The sequence below is a fragment of the Ambystoma mexicanum genome, chromosome 12, assembly GCF_040938575.1.
Source record: "Ambystoma mexicanum isolate Mex_15411 chromosome 12, UKY_AmexF1_1, whole genome shotgun sequence".
NCBI classification, from domain to species: domain Eukaryota; kingdom Metazoa; phylum Chordata; class Amphibia; order Caudata; family Ambystomatidae; genus Ambystoma; species Ambystoma mexicanum.
In genome coordinates this window covers 267,994,671-268,009,636 of record NC_090936.1, presented here as the reverse complement: position 1 = coordinate 268,009,636, position 14,966 = coordinate 267,994,671, and the positions used below count along the sequence as shown (strand labels likewise).

Genomic DNA, 14,966 nt, shown 5'->3' with positions numbered 1-14,966 from the left:
TGCCAGTCATATAATAGTCCCTCGCCCCAGCCCTAACCCTAGCCCCACTTCCCAGTCCAAATCCTAGTCCTGATAACCAGTCCAAATCCTAGCCCCCCCGTCCCAGTCCAAATTCTAGCCCTCCTCCTTCCCAGTGCAAATCCTAAACACCCCCCTTTTACCCTGGCCTAATCCTAGCCCCCCCCCTCCCCAGGCCTAATCCTACTCCTCCCTTCCCAGCCTAATCCTAGCCCCCCCCCCCTTCCCAGGCCTACTCCTAGCCCCCCCCCATTCCCAGGCCTAATCCTACCCCCCCCCCCATTCCCAGGCCTAATCCTACGCTCCACCCCATTCCCAGGCCTAATCCTAGCCCCACTCTTTCCCAGGCCTAATCTTAAACCCCCTTCATCCCGGCCCAATCCCAACCCCCACTTCCTAGGCCCAATCCTAACTCCCCTTCCTGGACCTAATACCCAACCCCCCGTCTGAAACTAATCCCCAACCGCCCCTGCCTGGACATAATTCCCAACACCCCCCTTCTGGTGCCTCATGCTACGTATAGCCCCTCTTCCCTGTCCTAGTCCCTCATGCCAGTCATATACTAGTCCCTCGTCCCAGCCCTAACCCTAGCACCACTTCCCAGTCCAAATCCTAGTCTTGGTTCCCCGAATCCAGAAATACCAATGAGTGTAGACACAAAATGGAGAGGACTGATGCATGTATATGTATGTGGAACTAACCTCTCACATGTGTTACTAACCTCACAAAATCATCTTTAATTAATTAAAGATGGATGACATTCTTGCATGTGTTGTGAAATATCAACTCAATATGTTTGTTTGGCTACAACAATTTTTCTGTGCATGATTGAAACATTTTATAAGAGTTTTTTTACGTGTATGTGAATTAAAATATTTACATTTCTACTGACCCGTTGCACTACTCCCTAATCTATATGTTGCAGATTCGTGCAGTATAATCAGCGGGTTCTCACCACCGAAGTGTGTAAAAGCAGGGTAGCTATCTGTGGAACCTGTATGTTGGCTGTGCATCTCATACATACATTTTTTACTTAACGACTCGATATTTGCAACAATATCGGCCTTAATAGTCTTCCTTTTTAAAACAAGAGAATAATTGGGCAATCCCAACAAATCATGCATATTGATGTTAAGATTGCCCAAACATTCGAATGCATTCATTTTCAACTGCTCAAGAAGTACATTTACAGTAGTCCCCTTATACAATCGGGCCATATAACTGTAGACAGGTACAGGTTACATCTCTGAAATAGCCATAGTGAGCGGATTGATTGAATTCCGGGTTCACATCGAATAGCCTTGACAGGGCCTGAGGTGGTCACCCTTAAAATTGAGCCTAACAGCCGGGACTCCAGGCTGTCCATCCATTCATTTGACCATGGGTGTGGGAAGGATGGGAGACACATACAGAATCATAGGGACAATACTTTTGGAATAAATCCCAACCATTCCCTCTATGTTATTGTCACCCTGGTTGCGAAAGAACTGCCTAATCACAAACCATTTCTTCAATGTTTTCAAAGTTATATACTCACCGTACTTGCGTGGAGACAAGGTGCTATATAGCGGTACCCCTAGATACACGAAAATATCCCTTGCATAACTCCACTTGAATTTAGACTTCGAGTTGTTCTGTTTACCGAAAATCATAATTTTGGTTTTGGCACTGTTCACTGCTAGATCGTTTGCCTGAGCATACACCCAGAGAACATTATTGCAGAAAGATTTTAACCTTTGTGGCTAGAGTGAGGAAGAGGCAATAGTTGAACAAGACATCAACAAGTATTGCCAAAGCAAAGAAGGGGCAAGTGTTATAAAGAAACCTTGGCAGCAGTTACTTGATGTGAAAGTGGGAAACAAGAGTGGCAGGAGAGAAGCCCTCCTGATAGAAAGTATCAAGGAGGAGAGGAGCATAACCTGCATTGGATGTGGCAAATACAACAGTGGAAGAAACAGCATCAATGTGTCTAATCTCGTCCTAGAAGTTGTGGTGAATTTCAATGTTGAAGAAAGCTAAACACTTTTCTAGTGAACCTTACCACAATGTACTTGTAGCAGTGTTAGGAGCTTTTTGTATTTATTTGTTATTTATATAGTGCCTTTGCCAATTTACCATACAATTGAAATGAACAGGGGAGTACAATACAAAGTATAACTTACAATGAGACATAAAATACAATTAAGATTGAAGTAAGTACGTTATTAGGGCAGCACAGAAGATGGCTTAGGAGTGAATAGCCCGCACAGAGAAAGTGAGAGCATTCCAGTAAAGAGGAACCAATAAAGAAAAAGAATGGAAGCGAGAAGCAGCACATGGACGGCGAGGTACAGTTAATAGAAAGTGGGTTTGAGAACGAAGAGTGTGAGACGGAACATAAAAAGAAACAATAGAGGTAAGATAAATAGGAGGAAGTCCATAAGGGGATTTGAATACTATGCACAGAAAGTTGAATTTAAATTGAGAGTGGAAGGGTAGCTGTTGAAGAGAGGCCAAAGTCGGAGCGATGGAGTCGCCAACAAGTAAGGAATACAGGATACGGATAGAGGAATTAAAAACAGATTCAAGAGGAGCTAGACGAGGGACAGGAAGACCAAAGAGAACAGAATAATCGAGAAAATATTAAAAAAAGAGATTAGAAGCTTAGTGGCACTGAAAGTGAGAAGAGGTCTAACTTTCCGAATATTGAAAAGATTGAACAACAACAAAGGAATGTTATCCAAATGTTATCAGTGAAACAAAGATTAGTATCAAGATGAAAGCCATGGATGCGGGAGGTACGAGAAAAAGGCAGATGATTAGGGGAAAACAGGACAAAGGGAGGAGAAACGGGCAGAGGAATTGTATTAGCAGGAAAAAAGAGGACTTCAGTCATAGATGGATTAAGGACAAGAATGTGGTCCGACATCCACATTTTTATAGCAGAGACACAGGCAGAGAGATTCATATGTATAGTAGGTGTAAACGAAGAAAACAATAGAAATAGGTGGGTGTCATCATCATAAAAATTATGAGACAACCCAAAAGAAGAGATATTAGCCAAGGGAGAGGTATATCAAGAAAGGAAATGGGCCAAGACAGACCTTTGTGGAACATAGTGCGAAAGAGGAAGGGGATCAGAGCAAACACCAGACCATGACACTGAGTAAGAGCGATTATAAAGATAAGATTGAAACCATGCGATTACAGAACCAGAAAATCCAAAGGAGTAAAGAGATTGAATAAGAAGTGTGTGATCCACTGTATCAAAAGCAGCAGATAAGTTCAAGAGTATGAGAATAGAAGAGTGTTTAGCAAAGCGAGCAGAAAGAAGAGAGTCACAGATGGAAAGAAGAGCAGTTTCCCTGGAATGAATGGGTTGGAAACCAGACTGGAAGCGAGGTAAAATAGAATTCAGAGTGACAAAGGAAGAAACCTGGGAGTAAACAAGATGTTCCAACAATTTATTAAGATAAGGAAGAAGAGAAACAGGATGAAAGTTAGAAGGAATGGCAGGATCCAAGGAGGGTTCTTTTCAGGACAGGAAGAATAATAGCATGTTGGAATAGAAGAGGGAAAGTAGAAGTGGTAAGAGATATTGAGAATACTGGTAATGTAAGAGTTGAGAGAAGAATAGATTTTAGAAATAAGAGTAGAAGGAACAGGATCTTTGGAGAAGCAGTAGGATGAGCCCGGGAGATGAGTAAAGAAGTATCAGGAATAGATATTGTCGAGAAAGAAGAAAAAAATGCAGTAAAAGAGGAAGGGGAAACAACAGGGCAAGAAGAAGGGAGAGAAATTAGAGATATAGCAGAACATAGATAATTCACTTTAGAAGTGAAGAAATTAGCAAAGTCAGATGCAGTAAGAGTGGAGAGACAGGATTGATCAGGCAGAAAGGGAGACAATAGATGAGAAAGGGATTGGAAAAGACAGCAGGGGTGAGATGATTGAGAGTGCAAGAGATCAGGGTAATAGAGACGTTTAGAAGAAAGAAGTGCATCATAATATAGAGTATGATAAGAAGAGAAGGTCACAACATCAGATATAGATTGAGATCTATGCCAACAACGCTCCAGGTGACAGAGAGCCCTTTGCATGGTGCGAAGATAAGGAGTAAGCCAAGGCTGGGAAGGCTTATGAGAAGGAAGACATTTAGAGAGAGGATATAGAGTATCAAGAGAGGTAGAAAGGGAAGTGGAGAAAGCACAGGAAGCGTCATCCATAGAAAGTTGGAAAAGTAGAATGGGATGGAAGAGTGGCAATACAGGAATATGCAAAGAGAGGGGTATTGAAAGATTGTGATGGAAAAAAGAAGGGGTAGGAGCAGGAGGGAGTAAGCAAGTGTCAAGAACAGGAGGATAAATAGAAAAGAGCAAGTGATGATCAGAGGAGTAAACAGGATAAATAGAAACATCATAGGTAGACATAGTGGTAAAAATAGGATCCAGAGATGTGGGAAGGAGGAGTAGGAGGGTGAGCGAGACAATACGAGTCAATAATAGCAAGAAAGGGAGAAGAGGCATGAATAGAAGAGAGATGTAGATTAAAGTCACCCAATAGTAAGAAAGAATTGGAGCAAGGCAGGACGACACTAAGTAGAGCATCAATGGCATTGCAGAAAGAGGACCAGGAGGACGATAGATCAAAAGAAAGGTCACAGCACAATACTTGGACAAAGTGGAAAGATTATTCAAAGGAGGTAAAGGTAGGTAACGAGAGGGAATTAGAATGAACCACAGAGGAAGACTGGTAAAGAATACCAGTACCTCCTCCATGACCCAGAGAACCAGGAGTATGAGTAACAATAGTATCTGATGTGGCTAAAGAAGCAGGAATATCTGAGTTAAACGATGAAAGCCATGCCGCAGTAATGCATGGAAAATGCAGATTGAGTCGTAGAAACATGCAAGGATAGAATGAGTTTTCTTGGCGGTAGATCGAGCATTCCAGAGTGCAGCATTAATGAAAGAATCTCTGGAATACAAAGGGTGGATAGAGAAGATTGGAGCATTGCGTCAAACAGGAAAATGAGGAAATATGCGAGAAGACCTGTGAGTAGGAATAGGACTAGACATAGAGAGAAAAATAAACTTGTTATGACTGTCGGCAATTAAATGCAAAGATGGGAGCAGCACTAAGATGAATTAAAGAAAAGTACCAACTAAGAGGCTAGTTGAGCGTGCTGGATTCACGATAGTCAACCGCACCGGTGTGTTAGAACAGAGACCATTAAACAACATTGTAAAAAATAGTAAAGAAGAGCAGGGAAGACCATTCAAGCTTTTTGTCCTGGCAGGCGAGTATACTAGGACAGGGACTTTGTGCAGGTAGTCCTGGCATGTTAGTGGACCAGGAAGGAGTAATTAAAGTACTGCATTGTGACTGAAGGTTGTGGAGAAGAAGTGGCCAGACCACAAAGGTATTCACTAAATTGTGGTGGAATGATCCTGACAAAACATTGTTGTTGATGCAGAAGAATTTGAAAGTACATTTGTTTTCTTGAGGAGAAGTTGTGTTGAACTTTCGTCTTTACACGTGGGGAGATAAAGACTTTTCGTTTTGTTGAACCTTTGTTAAAGTCCAAGTGAAAGACTTTTGGAGCAAGAAGGACTAATATCAAAACTTGGCTAGAACAAGGATCTTATTTTAACTTTTTATTTATTTATATATTAGGCCTTTGTTTGGTGCTTATACAACAAGTAAATTGCGTTTCAAAATGCACTCAGGGCAGGAGGGAGGTAACATGGGATAGAAAACAAATGAATACACTGCAAGATAAAGACAAACCTACTTGTCCTTGTGAGCATTCAGAGCATGCAAGTGTAGGGAGAGGGGGCTGGGTAAGTGCTGGAGTGCCCTGTGCTCGTGAGTGAGCAGCGGTTGTAAGTCCCCAGAGTAGGTAGTGCTAGGGAGCATTAATCTGTAAAAGAAATAAATTGGTAAGTGCAGGCCTACAATGGCAAGGGCCAATAAGTGTCAAGGCAAGTGCTGTGTGCAGGCGGAGGCTGAAGGCGATTGGGTGTGGGAGTCCAGGGCCTCAAAGGACACATAAGGGCCCTGGTCACCAATCCCAGTGACCGTGAGATTAGCAGAAGAGGGAAGAAGGGAGGGGGTGATGAGTAAAGTCTTGAGGACCTTCCAGAATTTGACAAGGTCCGGCTCAAGACGAAGAAGAAGGGAGAGGCTGTTCCATAAGAGGGAGCCAGCTGAGGAAACAGATTGGCCTCCGGCTCTCAGTTTAGTAAAACACTTGACACACAGAGTTGGTACCAGAGGGACGTAGATGTCTAGAGGGAGAGTATTTAATACGAGCAAATTGTAGATAGCGCCTGGAACCAGACAGCCATATGGATGATGCAGAGGGATTTGAACTTGATCATAGAAGCAAACGGGAGCCAGTGAAGAGTTTTTAGGGCAGGGCAGGAGAGATGCAGTCCCTGGTATTGAGGGCAAGGATAAGTCTTGCTGCTCTGTTCTAGATTAGCTGGAGGGGTCATAGAGAGGAAGAGGGTAGATGCAAGAGAAGGCTGTTGCAATATTCTAGCCTAGAGAGAAGAAGGGCTCTGGTGATATGGAGCTTCTGGGGAAAGTTAGGAAAGGGAGAATTCCTTTGAGAAGGAAGAGTTGAAAGTGGGACTTCTTGGCAATGTTCTGAAAGTGAGGGAAGAAGGAAAGAGGAGTCGAACATGACTTCAAGGTTTCTGGCTTCAGATGAAGGGGGAGAGCCCATAGAGGATGGCCAGAGTAAGGGGAAGAAGGAGGGAGCAGGGCTCCCAATTGGAAGGATCTCATATTGCTGGCATTGAGGCAGAGAGTGTTGAAAGTGCACCAGGACTGGATAGCAGATAGGCAGTCTGGAATGATGGAAGATGCAAAAGGGTCTGCAAGAAGTTTGAAAAAGAGTTGTGCGTCATCTGCGTATCACTGACGTTGAGGGAGGAGGAGGAAATGAGGAGTGCCAGCTGAGCAAGGCTAGTGTTACAAAGCCAGGGGGAGAGGTTTGAGCCGTGGGGGAATCCACAAGTGGAGAAAGAGCTAGTTGAGGAGAAGGTATCCAGTACAACCTGGGACGAACCGTCAGTTAGGAAGGAGGTCAGCCACTCCAGTGCCCACTCTGAGATACCCAGGGTATCATGTTTTATGAGGATAGAGTGGTTGACCGTGTCAAAGGCAGAGGAGAGATCGAGTAGAATGAGGACAGCTGCAGAGTTAGAGTCTAGCGATGCAAGCAGTTCTTTACAGGTGTTCAGAAGATCAGTTTCTGTGCCTATGGATGCCCAGAATCCAGATTGATAGTCGTGCAGACCACCAACAAGTCCAGTGTGTGAAGTAAGTTGGGGGAAAGCAACTTCTCCAGGAGTTTCCCAAGGAAGGGGGTGGCAGAAATAGGGGGGCTGATTGAAAATCTTGCTTTGATTCTGGGGTAGAGGATCCGACCAAGGTTACAAGGATAGACAGTTATTGGATTTATGTTGAATACAACCGTTATTTCTTTTACATTTGAATTGCCATATATTACCTTCATGAATTTTATGTATGTATAGGTGTGAGGGACGGATTCCTTTTTATTAGTGTGTTTCCTTTAGCTTATATTAATAGGAAAGGAAATCCTCTTTATGTTAGGGATAGTGAGGCATTTGTCAAACCCTTTTGAGTTAATAAAACGGCTACTTGTGAAAAACCTTTACCGAGTTGTCTGCCTCAAATTTCTGACCCCTCACAGTGAGCACTTGGCCTCTGAAGTTGAGTGTGGGCGAATGCCCAATGTGGTAAGACCTGAGGGATGCTACCGGAATGACAAATCACTTTAAGCTGGTCTTCTTACAGCTCCACGTGGACTTGAAATGTTTTCCTTAAAGAAGATTGGTCTGCACTTGCTATTATACCAACGTGATCTAGATGACCAAAAACAAGAATCATTTTGGTGTATTCAATTACTTTGTTAGTGTGTTTTGTTACAACTGCTTTGGACTGGGTCCTCTGCCTGAGTATGAGCTTTGCAGGGATGGATATTGGGCCTTAGGAGAATGCAGGAGTAGTGAGAGTTGCCACACTAGATGAAAAGGTAAAGTGTGAGAAGCAAAAAAAACACAGATCCTAAACCGTTCTCAAAGTCTAGGAAAAAAAAGTATTGCTGTCATGACCACAAGGAGAAAATTATACCAAGCCCTTTGTCTATACTCTGAGAAATAATAAGAGTTCAATTTAGAAATTTTGGAATAAAAGTTATGTTGCATCATACAGAGTACTGTAAGTAGATGATTGTGTGAAGGAGTCATTGGGCTTCATTGCAGGTTTGGTGGTAAATCTGCCGAAATGCTGCCAAACTCTATTACCGTTATCGCAACTTGGTACCGCAGATTTACCGTAGGATTACAAGTGATGGCAGGGCAGTGTAACTTCTGTGAGAAACCGGACATGTTCTCCCACCTACTCCCCCGGGATCCTCTAATCAGATGCCTAGGAAAGGGTCATTGCTTTTGGATCCTGACCCTGCGGTGGACAAGTGAGGGAGGATCACCTGAGTGGAGGGTCACGGGGGATTGGGAGGAGAACATCTGAAGGCGAGACATGGTAATTCCCCCTTTTCTCATTCTACCTCAAAACCCTTCCCTTAGCTTTTATGGGTTTCCAAACCCATCCCATTTCCCCTGCTCCATTTCAAACAAATACTGGGAACAAGGAAGAGGCAACCGAGAGTAGTGAAGATTTCCCATAGGAATAACATGGGGAGTGTAAGAGAAACCGTCTGTAGAAAGAAATAAAGGTGTCCCATTGATGGAGTCAGGCAGAGTCGGGCATTTACTAAGGATCACTAATTATCACTCCACCAGACTCCACTTGACTCTTTTCACAACTATAAAAGGTGTGGTTCTACACAGGTGGGAAAGCGAGCTGGGGACGTTGTCTGGACCAGAGGAGCAGAGAGCAGCAGGATAAATGGCCCAGAGGAGCATGGCATGCCGAGATGCTGGCCCGGTGTTGGTGAGGGGCTGTGGCATGGCCAGGGAGCCGAAGCGAAGCACCCTGCAGGCTGCTATTTGCGGTCGGAACATTGCTCATTCCCTTGGGACCTGTGCCTGCCAGAAAAGTGACTGAGGGGCAAGTGGTGAGACCCTGACCTCAGGCCAGCACAACCAGAAGGGACCGCTCGTCAACGCACTGCTGCCCAGGTGAGTCTCGTCAAAGTAAGAGAGGGACTCAGGAGCATGTGGCTGATTGAGGCAGAGCGGGCGAAAGGAATGCATAAAGTGGCACAGAGCGGAAAAGAGGAAAGAAATTAAAGGAACTAGTAAAGCAATATAGAATGAAAGAAGAGTGACAAGATCAAGAGAAAGTAAGAAAAGCAGAGCGTGCAAGCAGCGCAAAGTGAAAGAATTGTAATAAAGAGGGTTCAAGTGACGCGAAACGAGAGAAGGGCCCATGCGACACAGCAGAGTGGAAAGTGTGCAAGTGTGTTATGTTATGCTATATATATTTGCACCTGAAAGTTGGAGGAAGTGCCAGGGGCACAAGAAGGACAAAGAAGGTGCAAGTGTACACGGAGGAAGATAAAGAAGGTGCCAGAGGGCACAAGAAATTGAAGAAGGTACTAGTCTGCAGGAGAAGAAAAGGAAGGTGCCATGGGCACGAGAAAGAAGTAAAGAAAACAGAGGGGAACAAGAAAGGGGTGCAGAAAGCACTTGAAGGTAAAAAGTTAAGAGAAGGAAGAGCAAGAAATAAAAGAGCGGGGTTAAAGCTTGGAGCGGTCGCGCTTAGGAGGAAGAAAGAAGCTGGCATTTTCAAACGTCTATGATGCTACACCTTGAAAGAACTGTATATAAGAGAAAGGTACATCCCGACAAACAGAACTTGTGCTTTAAAACTCAAGCAGGGCCTGAATTTGGAAAAGGTCTAAGTTTGGGGAAGGGAACCGTAAGAGGCCTATCAAAGTGGAATCTTGATTTTTTTTGTGTTACTGTTGAATCTTAGGGAAGGGAACCCTGCAACGCTTAAAGAAGAACTGGGTTTTTTCGTTATGTTTTAAGCTTGGAAGGATTAAAGTTTGGAGAAGGGAACCCCAAGACATTGACATTATTTAAACCATGGAGAAGGTCCTAAGAACAGTCCCTTTTTTTGTTGTTGATTGAACTCATTCTTTTGAAGCTGACCAACCTACTCCTGGTGAGAAGACCACCTGAAACCAATTCTGGTTTTCCAATTTTTGTTGAACTGCCACTTTTGACTTTTAAAATACTTCCTAACACATTTTTGTTGAAGAGTGAGGGCAAGCATAGGTTTATACAGACAGATTTTTATTTTGGACTCTCAGACATCTACAGCCCTTACAATCACTGGATAAGGGAATCATCCCTTTAGTGTTCAGGTCAGTCAGGCTTTACACCAACCCAGGAACTTTAGTAAATAAAGGTTTTTAAAACTAATATCTTTGAGTCTGTGTCTCTCTTGATACCATGCCGGTCTCACAATCCCAATTTTGGCAGACATACCGCAAGCAGTAATTCCATCATAGTAATATCACAGATGTTTGTAGTAAAGGTGGAGAATTTACCTCCAGCTTTTTGCTGAGGGTAAATCCTCAACTTTTCCTCCAAACTCGGAATTCGACATATTCTGGTACAGCCACAATAATGACCAACACATTTGTACTGTACAGATAAACTTGTAATGAGGCTCATTGTGTTTAAAGAGCTAACAACTTGGCAGGTGTTGGGGTTCTTAAAATGTAGGTAGGTGGAGGCACAGTAGGAGTTGGATTATGGTGTATGATGCTTGGTGGCAATTGGGGAAGACATGTATGTTCCATACTTTTGGGTAGCCTAAGAACCTGGGACTGCAGGTTCAGAAGCACTCATTTGTGTTATATTAGATTATGTTGCTAAGTGAGCATACCATTTTATTCAGCTCAGTGACCGATGTTCTAAGTTTCTGATGCCATAGCCTTAGAGCAGTGTTACAGACGTAGCCCACCCAGAACAGTGGTTGTGGGCTGATTGGCGGCATGTTGTCTGCCTGTGTGCGTTACCACACAAGGAATGGGGATGGGGGGCTGAATAGTTGTGTACTCTGCCCGTCTCCAAGGGCCCTAGTGACATTGTTCAATCAAGTGGGTAGAGGGATGGAGATGTAGAGACATAATTCCACTCTGCCCTAGCAAATAAAGGGGCACACACCACAGACCTTGGGAAACTATAAGAACAAACGTTGACCCAACTGTACCAGAAATGGAAGAAATGTTTGCGGTTGCCGCACAAGATTCAGAGAAATTAAACAATTGTGGCAGGGATGGATTCTGGTGGCTTTACAGGGAGTTTGTTAAAACAGAAAATGAAAATCATTGTTACTGATGTGTTGAGATAGACAGGTTGCAGGTACACATTATTCATCAGATAGTAACAATGTTTCAGGCATACACTGTCTCTGCAAATTCTTCTCCTCCCAACGTTCCTTCCCGTTACTTACGACACAGATGTTTATGTGTGAGAGTTAAACATCTGCAGGAAGAACTTGGCACCAAAGATATGAACATTTGGGATGTTACCTGAGACCACTACTTTCACATGAAAGTCTTAAAAATGTCAAGACGCACTTATATTATCCTTGGTCATTATTTATTATGGTAGAATAAAAGCGAATGCATACACATATGGTTTAAAGTTTGAAGGAGCCTTTGTTTGTCCCTATTTATTGCCAATTGAAAATTACCGTGACCAGAGTTCTGCGGTATGCCAATCATAGTGACGTGTCTTGTAAGTTAATAACCATCTCCATCAACAGAGGGCTGCTGCACACCTCTTCTCATATTTTCACATGGATAATGCGTTTTCAGGTATTGAAATCCAAGGCTGGATTTTTATCCGGAGCACAGGCGGTTTATCAAGGCTACTGGTGAAAGAGAGAAAACGTGAAGAAGGGCAACATTAAAGAATATGGGCAGGTAATTTTCTCTGAGGCAAGCAGGGTTCAACATACATCAGTAGAGATGGGGGACTTCTGGATGTGGCAGTGGATTAAATCACAAACTGGCAACATTGGATGTATTGAAAGGGTTCTGACTTAAAGGCTAATGATAGACAAGGGGGTTAAGATTAAGAAAATGCTGTGGCTAATAAAAAAAATAGAAAAATGCAGTAAAGGGGAGGAGGGTTGGTACTCTATGCTAGGACACCGCCATACAGCAAAGGTTAAGTGCCATTTGAAGTGTTAGAGTGAACAAGACCCAACGAGAGGTGATGAGAAAGGCAAGATATCTTCAATTTCATATAGATTTGTTGAAGACATGGATTGCTAGAGCTAGGATTTAAGAGCTTGTGTGATTCAAAGGGACGTGGTCAAGCAATTGAGATTTGGGTGTGGAAATGTTATTAAGATCAAGTTGTCACCTCTCAAACTCACGACTAGAGTGTATGAAGCCTTTTCAGAATAACGGTGGGAAGTAAAAAGCGGGCAGTGGTACGGGATAAAAAGGGCATGTAACCCTGATTCAGAAACATTATTTATGGACAGTGATGAGGTTAAAGAATGTTATCTCACAGGTGCAATAAAGACTTCTCCAGAAGATGATCAATACGCATGAAGCTACCAAAAGACATCTGCGGCTGAAAATTGCGCTACAAATATCCAGAGATTTTGTTGGACTGAAAGGTAGTGCTTTGTCTAAAGGATATGTTAAATGGAGTTTTCTATGTGTAGGGGAGTGGTGTCTGGGAGCTTAAGTGGGGGACTGGGTGTGTGCTGGTGCATGCAGCGTTTGCATGGATAACTTAGATTACACAGCTAAACTGGAGAAGAGCGGTGTGAATGTTTTATCAGCGTTAAAGATTATATGGATAGTTCATGAGGCAATAGCTTGAGCAGTTATCAAAAGTCTAAGAATGTATTTGTTTCTAATACATTAAGGGCCTGATTCACAGAAAGCATTTTATAATGGCACAATCCCATAGGAAAATGTTCTGTGAATCAGGCACTAAATATGTGTATCCCCACAGAATGACCAAAACTGTAAAATGCTTGCCTAAGGTATCTGTACTACACAAATGACGGAGTGAAAAGCCTACTAATACTACAGGCAAATAAAGCACAAACACCATGGCATGAAAGGGGAGAGGGACAATCGACCCATCATCTCTCACTGACGGAAGCCTGAAATAGTGACTGTTACTATAGATGTACACAATTTCCTTGTTAAAATAGGGTGAATGTTGAATAATTTGAAGTACAGTGTCCACTTTTTCTTTTTTTACTACGTCAGACATACAAAAGTGGCAATTCAGTGTCCGGAGTATCATATCAGCTCGTTTGTGAGGGAGAGAAGAGCTGTCATGTCTGGATGCGGCAAAGGAGGGGAAAGGACTCGGCAAGGGCGGTGCCAAGAGGCACAGGAAAATGCTCAGAGATAACATCCAGGGGGTACCAAGCCCGCCATCCACCGCCTGGCTCGCCGTGGTGGAGTTAAGCGCATCTCCAGCCTCATCTACGAAGAAACCCGTGGGGTGCTGAAGGTCTTCCTGGAGAACGTGATCCGGGATGCCTTCACCTACACCAAGCACGCCAAGAGGAAGACAGTCACTGCAATGGATGTAGTCTATGACCTGAAGCGCCAGGGTCGCACTCTTTATGGATTTGGGGGTTGAGGACACCCACAGTACCACCACCACAAACCCCAAAGGCTCTTTTTAGAGCCGCCCAAAATAAAAGGGGATGTTTTGTCAAAGAAGTCTGCAGTGATACGAAGGTTGGCAGTGGTGATTTTATGTGTAAATAGATAGCCAGCCAACATCAAGATAGATAGCTTGCTTCAGTGAGTAAGGAATGGAAGCTAGCTTTCTGAACTGCCCCGCCAGGAGAGCCGCATTATTCACTGTACCCCTTTTAGTAAAGCCAGTATTCGCGCTAATGCTGCACAGTATAACAAACAATTGATGACCCTGAGGTGGCAGGATCAATACCCAGCTTTTTCAATGTTAGGGGCATATAACACCCATAATTAGTCATGCATGTTTATGACAATACAATCCAGCAAGTGGGGATTTGTCATCCATATCTGTCTGAAGCGGTCACACATCGGGATAGGATGCATATCCTCTTGGTTTATTTTGTCATTTTTGTGGAATATTTGCGAGTTTATATATAACCAAATACTGTTTTCACACCAAAATAAAGTAATGATAGATTGAAACAATCACTAATTTGTGTAATAGCTTGTTTTTGTGCAACTAATACTTCACTTTGATCTGCCTCAGATTTTTTGGTCACCATTTATTCCGCAAGCTGGTGGACAGAGGGCAAGCAGTAAGCAAGTCAGTGTTTCCATCTGAAATTTCCTTTTTCAAAGTCTGGACTAATACTGTGCATGATCGTATTTCTGATGATTGTATCTGCTGAGATTCACATGCTGTGCATATAGTCCGTCATCTTGTGGTAATCGCAGAGTATGGTATCTTTTTTTTGAAGATCGAAAAGGGACGTTGACATGGGTGTGATTGTAACACTATCCCTAACGTGACCTGTAGTATACCCAAAATCCTTCACACGTCGAGGTCCCACCAGTTGTTTTTCTTCTGTCGTGAGGGAGCCTTACAGAATCCGAGAGTACAGAAGAAAGAAGTAGTAAGATGTCCATTTCCTTCTACTCCACTAGGGGAGGAAGGGTGAGCGCATGTGACCCTATACAGATACAATCATCAGAAATACAATTACAGTGAGTAATGTATGTCTTCTGATGCTTGTGAATTTGCTTAGAATTACATGCTGTGCATAGACTAGCAAGCAGTACCAGGAGATTGTGATGTGATGTGTGAAGGAACAGCAGCAAAGAGACGTTTTAGCACTGCTTGTCCCGCCTGAGAATCAGACTTGTGTGTCTAAGCAGTAGTGTTGGGTGAAGGTATGAACAGAACTCCAGGTCGCTGCTTTGCAAACGGAATCTACAGTAACATTTGCAATGAATGCTACGCTAACCACTG

General features: G+C 43.3%; 1 protein-coding gene and 1 pseudogene across 16 annotated transcripts in view; one reads left to right on the top strand and one right to left on the bottom strand.

The window, feature by feature from the left end:
* The window catches only part of PLEKHA5 (pleckstrin homology domain containing A5), a 1,790,419-nt gene that overhangs the window by 131,594 nt on the left and 1,643,859 nt on the right, over positions 1-14,966 (bottom strand). The gene's annotated exons all lie outside the window — the stretch shown is intronic.
* LOC138512960 (histone H4-like) lies at positions 13,323-13,634 on the top strand (annotated as a pseudogene).